This window comes from Benincasa hispida, chromosome 5, assembly GCF_027475165.1.
Source record: "Benincasa hispida cultivar pf3 chromosome 5, pf3_genome.v1.1, whole genome shotgun sequence".
NCBI lineage: Eukaryota > Viridiplantae > Streptophyta > Magnoliopsida > Cucurbitales > Cucurbitaceae > Benincasa > Benincasa hispida.
The window spans coordinates 49082422-49092064 of NC_143482.1; positions in this window are offsets into that span (position 1 = coordinate 49082422).

Sequence of the window (9643 nt, forward strand, 5' to 3'; positions counted from 1 at the left end):
TGAGGGAGCATGTTAAGTACAGAGTATACTCTAGGATAAATGTCTCGCAGGCTTTAATGCAAGTGAGAGATTGTTGGGATGTATATAGATCGATCAAATGTATGAACAACAAAATGTTATAGATAAGTAAGGTCTCAGTGCAAGCATACACTATCGAAGAAGTAATAAACTCAGAATATTCCATGTGTTGAATCCCACAGGACTAGATTGATTTTTAAGTTAATTATGATTATGCATCAATGAAACCAAGATACCAAGGAGAGTTTATATTGTGATGAATGGGAGAAAGCTTAAAAAATAGTAAACAATGATAATCGAACAAAGGTAAGCGAAGCTTTAACCTTTTAGGCGCTATGCCTTAAGTGATGCAGTCGCATCATTCCTTAACAATGAATTACACGTGGACAGAAAAATACACCTATTTGGTCTTGTGTCAAGTTTCTTTAGGTAATTTAAGTAGCTAATGCCTAATGTTTTCATGGTTAACTGTATCTTAGATTCATTCAAGTTCAGTTTCCTTATCTCATGGTGCCCCTTATTTCTAAGGTGACATGACAATCCTATTTCTAGGCTTGAAGTCCTATATCCCTTTGTGACATCCTTACACCCTAACCTTTTTAGTATTAGAGCTCTGTAGATCATTAAATAAAGTGGAAAGTTTAACTTACCAATTTTATCTTTTAAATCAACAAATAGAATATGTAAAACAAGGTGGTGTGATGTGCTACATAACTTACGCTATAACAATGTTAGAGCATCCACATTGTTGAACCCTTAGGAAGATTTAGCCCATGATAAATGATAGAATTTTAGGATTGTATCAGTAACAGTGGAAGCACAAGGATCATCTAAACACTCTAATTTACTAATTTTTGCAAAATATAAAGCATGCTCTTGTAGAAAACAAGTGAGTTTCAAGATATACCTCTTGTAGAACTTCTTCAAAGTTAGTTCTCTAGCTGCAATCTTCTCCAAATCTTGTTGCAGACCACCTTAAGATCTTCCTCACTATTCTCTTGGTGCTTTAGATTGAGTTGTGGGACTAAAAAAAAACTTGAATCAAGGGATGAAGGAGAATAGCTCACAACAGCAATCTTGTTGAATAACCCTTTCTTCAACCTAAATTTTCTTTAAAATTCTCTCTTGATTGCATGTCCGAATTCACTCCAAACTCATCATTATATTGCAGATCAACATGTAAGGGAGAGAGTTGCATGAGTTGCAGCTCATGCTTGGAGTAAGACAAGGCAAAGAAGAAGGCTTTTGTGTGAGCAAGTAAAAAGATGGATAATGGAAAATATAGTTTTTCCATTTTGTGTTTTGTTTTTCTATTTTCCAATTTTATCTCAAAAATCAAAACTTGATTTTACAAAATCATTTTGATTTTAAAACTGAAAAATAAAATCAATTTAAATTAATCTTAATTAATTTAATATCAAATTTCAAATTAATTTTTACACATATCCATCTTTATATATTTAAATCATATTTAAATATATAGATTCTCCTATTCCGTTTAATTCCCAAATTAAACACGTAACTATATCTCATAGAATTACTAATTCCCTTAATTCTAATTTGAATGTTTCAAATTCAAATTAGCTTATCACGCTATTCTAGAGTTAGTCCGTTACGAGCTAATAGGGAGACCTCGCGGACCTACAGATCAAACAATCTGAGATTAACTGGCTAAACTCATTAGACCAAATTAATCCTCATTCGTTAACTAATGGGTCACTCTACTAAAGTCCATAGTTGTACTCCCTTCACGTAGATATATAATGTCCACATGATTTAACCATAATCAGCAAGTCTACCCTTTATAGGTTGTTCGTAATAACGGCTGGGTCAAATATTTGTTTTACCCCAGAGATTACATCTTATTCCTCAAGTTTCTAATGATCCTCTAATGAACAACTGGTTTGTGATCCAATCACTAAACCAAACTCTTTCAGCCCAATGAGAGGTTGGGGCTCCTTGTTCAAGACCTGGATTCAGTACTTGAGAGAATAACCTTTCTCCTATCCCTAAATCGGGTAGGCGTGAACTCCGTGCACCCTATGTCCTCAGCTATCTATTCGGTCTTACCCCTAAAATGAGTCTTATTGAGCCGGTGTTGTTGAGCCAACCCTCACCTCTGCAAATCCAAGGGCAATCCCGAATAAACAGGAGTTCATAGTTAGCTCAGGATTAAGATCGAGTTACCTAGGTCATCTAGGTGAAATAGTCAGTCTTATACAGTAAACAGCGTTATAAAGTAAGAATGACTTATTTCTTGGTCTGATCTTATGCAAATTCATTACATAGGACGCCCCTACTCCTCATGTCATAACATGTACAAATTAGGATCACATCGTATGTAGCACTTTACAACTCTTTGTAACAACTACAGGGTAGGGCACATCCAGTGGTGTTACCAGAATAAGGTACCCAAACTTATTCATGTACAATAGATCATTTTGACTATTTACTCGAACATGATCCACTCTTATGTCTCCACATAAAGTTCAAGTACTCATGCAATAGTCATGGGTCTTAGTTTATTGGATTTAGACTTCCATACAATTTATGAAATCAATAATAAGTATATTGATTATAGAAAATGTTTATCATTTTACAAACTGTGAGTTTTAGGACATAAAACCCAACAAGAATAACACACTTTATTAGATCATAAATCATCATTACAGTATAGAGTTCGGTTGGTGGGGATGAAAATAGAATAACTACAATAAATAATGAATGTAAATGTTGGAAAAATAGAACTCGAGGAATCTTGAAACCAATCCTCAATTCCTAAGTATTTCCTTAGGTTGATCCCCATTATTCAAGGTAGAATTGTTCCTCACCACATGCTTTCACGGGATGAAATGACCTACTCAAGGGAACTTTCATTCTTGAAGCTACTGACTTAATAAGCTAAGAAAATGACCAAGAGGCTGACAAAATGACGGTGAAGAATAATGATCATTTTGGTGATGGAGAGTTGTTGCTTGAATAGGAGGCTTCTCCTCCTTTATATTGGCCAAGGTGGTTTAGGAATGACCTAAAATCATATTCTAGACGTTTATCCATCATTTTAAGGATTGAATAATGGCTTTAACCGAGAAAATAGCAACCATAATTTACTAGGCGTGAATCTGGAAAATTAGGGTTTTCTTATGTGATCGCAACAGATTTACCGATGTGGCAGCATCAAACAAAAATTTGCAACATGGCCAAAATCACCTGCCAAAACCCACCAAATCACCTTTAAATTAGTAAATAACATTTTTTTAAGCTCAATCATACCCTCACAAGCTCATTTGAACTAATTAAGACTAAATTTAGGGGAAAATGCATGCAAAAGTCCATTTTTCTAAATAAAAGTGCATAAATAAAAGCATAAAAACATGCATTTCATGGCAAGTATCATATGTCCTAAAACCTCATAATTAATATGTTATTTGAAATAATGGTTGATCATTTTATATAGGCAAGTATCCATTAAAGAAAGATCCAAGATTATTTTATGAAACTTTAACAGTATGTGGTAGACATATAAGTGGATAATGTTCAAATAATAACCTAAATGGTCTGTAGTATATGGATAAGATTAAGTGCCTTATCCTGATGACACTAAAGATACAACCACTTTGCTATTATTACAAGATTTGTAAAGTGTTACAAATGATTTAATCTTAATCGTTTATGTGGAGACATGTGAGTGGGGGTATTGTATACAAAGAGTTTGTATAAAACCACACTGTTAAATGTTTAATCTCTCTTTATAATATCGTTGACTGAAGAGATTAACATTTAGGGTAAGTAGATGAATTACTCCCTTAGTACTAACTCTAGGTCTTGAATAATGGGCCCTCTCCCTCTCACTAGCTGGAGAGGGTTTTGTTTATTGTAGGAATATAAACAGGTTATTGATTAAAGGATCAGTGGGACTTAAGGAGTTAGATATAATTATATGGGTAAAACAACAATTTTGACCCAATTGTAATTACATAGACTCCATTTTTTTATCCATGACTTTAATCCACTCATCTTTGTCAACATCATTCATTGTGTGTTTAAAAGACTATGGATCCTCAATGTCATCATTTGGTATCATGACTTAGGTTTCAATTAAACCCGTGTAATATATAGGTTGATTCAAAACCCTCCCACTATGTTGAAGCAGTATCAACTCTTGAGAAGGATGTACCTGTTGGATTTTATGCCCTAAAGCCTCGTATTTAATTAGTTATTTGATATAATAATTAATTGTTTTATATATGCAATAGTTAGTTATTCATTACATGAAAAAATAAAAGGTTATTTCATGAGACTTGAACAGTATGTAGTGGACATAGAATTGGATCATGTTTCAAGTAATAACCTAAAGTGTTTATAGTATATGGATTAAGGTTGGGTTCCTTGTCTTAGTAACACTATGGATACGATTCATTTTGTAATTGTTACAAATGTTATAAGTGTTATGAACGATTTAATCCCAAATCGTTCATGTAAAGACATGCGAGTGGGGATATCCTATACAATGACTTTGTATAAGACTGGACTATAAAATATTTAATCTCTCATTATAATGCTATTAATTGAAGAGATTAATATTTCATAGGATAACTATGTAATTCAATCTCAATCCTAAGTGAGTTATGTTCTCTTGTCTATGAAGGCAATTCTTTGTTTTGTGTGGGTGAGAGTGGCCCAAGTCATCAACACAATGAGCCTACCATTTTGGTGTCTTGTCCGAGCAAGGAGCTAGAAACATAACTACAAAAGATGGAATTCTCTCCTTCCTGCCTTTAAGGTAAGTAGATGAGTAGTTTCCTTAAGTACTGATTTCGAGTCTTAAACAAAGGGTACCTATCCTCTCACTGGCCTGAGAGAGACTTCATTTATGGTATGACCATAAATAGATTGTTCATTAGAGGGATAAGTGGTACTTAAGGAGTAGGAGGTAATTATAGGGGTAAAATGGTAAATTAATCTAGCTATAATTATGAACTACTCATAAAGGATTGACTTACGTAATGGTTAAATCCATGGATGCAGAAATATTTTATAGTGCAAAGAGTGCAGTTGTGGGTTTTCAATGGAGTGACCCATAATTAATGAATGTTCATTAACATAATTAAAGAATTTAATTAGTTAATGTCAAATAATTGGAGCTTCTAATATGTAAGTTCATTATGTCCCCCTACTAGCTCACAATGGGTAAACAAGGACCAATAATTTTAGAAGAAATTGAATTAGTCAAATTATCAAAGGGAAATAATACTAATTATATATGATAGAATTAATATAATGTATATAGATACATTGTAATATAAAGTTAATTTTAAATGTGATTCAAAATTAAACTTTATAATAAAAGGAGATTTATTATTTGAATATGATTCAAATAATTAATATGAGTATGATTCATATTAAAATTATAGGTTAGATTTAATGTGAATGAGATTCATATTAAAACTATAGGTTATGAGAGAGATAAATATTTGAATAAGATTAAAATATTTAATTAATTAAATATTAGATATTCAATTTTGAAAATTAATTATTTAATTAATTTATTTGATTCAGTAATTAATTATTGTAATTAATAATGAATTAAAATTAAATGAAATTTTTTAATTTAATTTAACTAAATAAGAAGTGGGTGAAGTGTGGGTTATTCCCACTTCACGTTAAAGAAGGGGAGAATTTATTTAATCTAATTAAATGGATTTCATTTAATTAATTAAATAGGAAGTGGGTAAAATGGGAGTTCATTCACAAGTCATGTTAAAGAAAGGGGAGAATTTTTTTCTCGTTGAGTGGTTCATTCTCTCTTTTTAGAACTCTCTCAAGTTTTTCATAAAGAAAGAGATCACAGTAGGAAAGCTCTCCAAAAACCACAAATTCCCTTTGCTCTTTCAAAATGTTGGTTCCCACAAATCGGTCCTTGCCAAGAGAATATTTGGGAAGACTCGATGACGGCATCACAATACTGTCCGTGGAAGATCAATTTGGTGAGGAATTCTGAAGACCTAGAGACATTTGAAGAACTTCTTCAAACGTATGTTTCTTCTTCCCTCTAATTTCATGCTTAACTTATTAAATATTGATGTATGTTTCTTATTTTCTTTGTTATAATTTTAAAACAAAATCGAAGCAAAGCGATCACTCGCTTCCATTGTGGGATTCAATCCCTTCAGTATCTGACTCAATGTGCCTTCATCAATAACTCTTGTTGATATACTAGCAATATCAACAACTCTTGTTGACTTTTCAATAGACTCATTGGAAATTTCATTTAATATAATTTTGTGTCGTGGTTTATAATCCCTTATATGGTCTTCCTCCAAGAAAGTAGCATTTGTCAATGTAAATACATTATTCTCAATTGGATCATAGAAGAGATCACCTCTTTTCTCTTTGGGGTAACCTACAAATATACATACTTTTAAACGAGCTTCCAACTTTTTTGGATTAGTGTTCAATACATGTGTTGGACAACTTCAAATCCTGAAGTGCCATAAACTAACTTTACAACCTTTTCTAAGTTCAAAAGGTGTTTCAAAAACACTTTTAGAAAAAATGACGTTCAAAATGTAAATTGTAGTTTGTACTGCATATCCCCAAAAAGAATCTGGCAATGGAGCATAACTCAAAATCGACCAAACCATGTCCAATTGTTGGGATGTATGCCTTAAAGCCTCATAGTTATACATTATTTGAAATATTGGTTGATTGTTTTATATATGTAATAATCCATTAAAGAAAGATTTCAAGGTCATTTTATGTAACTTAAACATGTATGTGGTTGACATATAAGTGGATCATGTTTAAGTGATAACCTAAATGGTCGTTAGTATATGGATAAAGTTGGATGCCTTATCCTGGTGACGCTACGGGTCCGACCCACTTTGTAATTATTACAATAGTTGTAAAGTGTTACAAATGAATCGATCTTGATTGTTCTATGGAGACCATGCGAGTGGGGGTATTCTTTAGAAAGAGTTTGTATAAGGCCAGACCGCGAAATGGTTATTCTCTCCTTATAACACCGTTACTTGAAGAGACTTACATTTCACTAGGATGACCATAGGTGACTTGACCTTAATCCTAAGTGAGTTGTGAACTCCTGTCTATGAGGATGATCCTTTGATTTGTATAAGTGAGAGTGGCAATATTCACCAACTCAATATGTCTACCATTTTGGGGATTTTTTCAAGTAGAGAGTTGGGAACACAATTACACATGATGAAATTCAAAACTTCCCGTCTTTAGGGTAAGTAGATAAATTGCTCCCTTAATAGCTTATTTTGAGTCTTGAACAATGAGACCTTACCCTTTTACTAGCCCGAAAGAGGTTAGTTTATAGTAGGACTATGAACTGTTTGTTCATTAGAGGGATTAGTGGTACTTAAGAAGTTGAATGTAACTACAGGGGTAAAACGATACTTTGACCCTATTATAGTTACGAGCAATTCATGAAGGGCCGACCTACTATTGTTTGATTATTTTCATGGACACAAAAATATATCTATAGTGCGAAGAGTGCAGTTGTGGTCTTTAGTGGAGTGACATGCAGTTAAAATGTTGATTAATTTAATTAAAGAGTTTAATTAATTAATCTCATATCATTGGAGCTTCTAGTTTGTAGGTCCATTAGGTCCCTTTGCTAGCTCACAAAGTGTAAAATATGAATGAATTAATTTTGGATTAATTTGAATTATTCAAATTAAATAAGGAAATTAATTGCCTAAGATACAATTAATATATGGTATATAAATACATTTTAATATATAGTTAATTATAAATATGATTTATAATTAATAGTATATATGAGAGAAATAGATATTTGAATATGATTCAAATTATATTTATATGAATGAGATTCATATAAAACTATAAGTTAAAATTAATATGAATATGATTTATATTAAAATTACAAGTTATATGGGAGAATAGTGTATTTGAATATGATTCAAATATTATTTATTATGAATAAGATTCATATTAAAACTATAGGTTAAATTTAATATGAATGAGATTCATATTAAAACTATAGTGTAGGAGGAAAAATATATTTGAATATGATTCAAATGTAATATTAATTAAATATATGATATTTGATTTATTAATTTAATTTAATATTAAATAAAAAATAATGTAATAATATTAAATTAAATATTAAAGTTAACTCTCTCGCACTTAGCGAGAAGGAGCTAACATAAGATTGAAGGGAGTTATCTCCCCTCCTACAAATTGCACTTAGCGAGGGGAGCTAACATAAGATTGAGGGGAGTTATCTCCCCTCCCACAAGTTTAACAGAACAGTTCTATGGTTTTGAAGAATAGAAGAAGACTTCTTCTATGATGAAGAATCTCATATTTTTCCTCTCAACACATCATAATTCTCTCCCTCTCTCAAATGGTATTTCCTTACCAAAATCGAAGAGCCCACAACTTCTTCTTCTTATCCAGAGAATAGTTAGAAAGACTTAATGGTCGTGTTCTTGTAGGGAACTTCAAGTTCGAGGGAGTTTTCACTGTACGAAGAGTTTGTGATATAAGAATTTATTTGAGAGGAAAGCATTGAAGATTGTCTTCAAGGATCAGTCTTCTAATCTTTATATTTCTTTGTACAGGATGTTTATTTATCTATATGTTTATCTTATATCATTTTGTATGTTTTTTCTATTTTTAGCATTCTCAAAATAAATTTCGAAAGCACATGCGTTCACGCGCTTCTACTGAGGAATTTGATTCCTTCAACAAGGTCAGGTTTCTTCTTTCTGATACACCATTTTGTAATGGTGTACCAGGTGCTGAGAGTTGGAATGTGTATGTTCTATTAAATAGTTCAAGAATTTTAAATCCATGTACTCTCCACCTAGATCTTATTGAAATGTTTTTATCTTCTTATCGAATAAGTTTTCAACTTTAGTCTTATACTTCTTAAACTTTTCAAGAGCTGCGGACTTATGTTGCATTACGTTAACATAAACATACCTTGAATAATCATCTATGAAAGAGATGAAATGTTCATACCCTCCTCTGGCTTTAACATCCTCGGACCACAAAGGTCTTAATGTATAAGCTCTAAGGTCTTTCTAGCTCTATAACATTTTCCAGTAAAAGGTCTTATAGTCATTTTGCCCTAAAGGCATGATTCACATACTGGTGAAGTATCTATTTCTAACTACTTAAAAGTCTACTCTTTACCAACCTCTCAATTCTATTGAGATTAATGTGATCTAAACGTAGTGCCAAAGATAGGTATCATTTTCAGGAGCAACTTTTCATCTTTTAGTTTTTGAAGTTGTTGTGTTGAACATTTCAGTATTAAAAAGTGATTTATATGCTAATGGCCACAAAACATACAAGTTACTTTCTAAACTAGTTGAACATATCTCAAGTTCATTTCTTGACATGGACGTTTATTGCTAAGAAATGAAACATTAAAAAAATGTTCAACCAGGCAAGAAACTGAAATAAGGTTCCTCTTAATTTTAGGAACTAAATGGATGTTATCCAATAAAAAACAACAGTTTTTGCTAAAAGAAAAATAACCTCATACTCCCTGCAGCAACAATTGAGACAACTTCCCTAGTCCCTACTTTCATTATCATCTCTCTAACCTTTAACTGCTTCTAGGAAT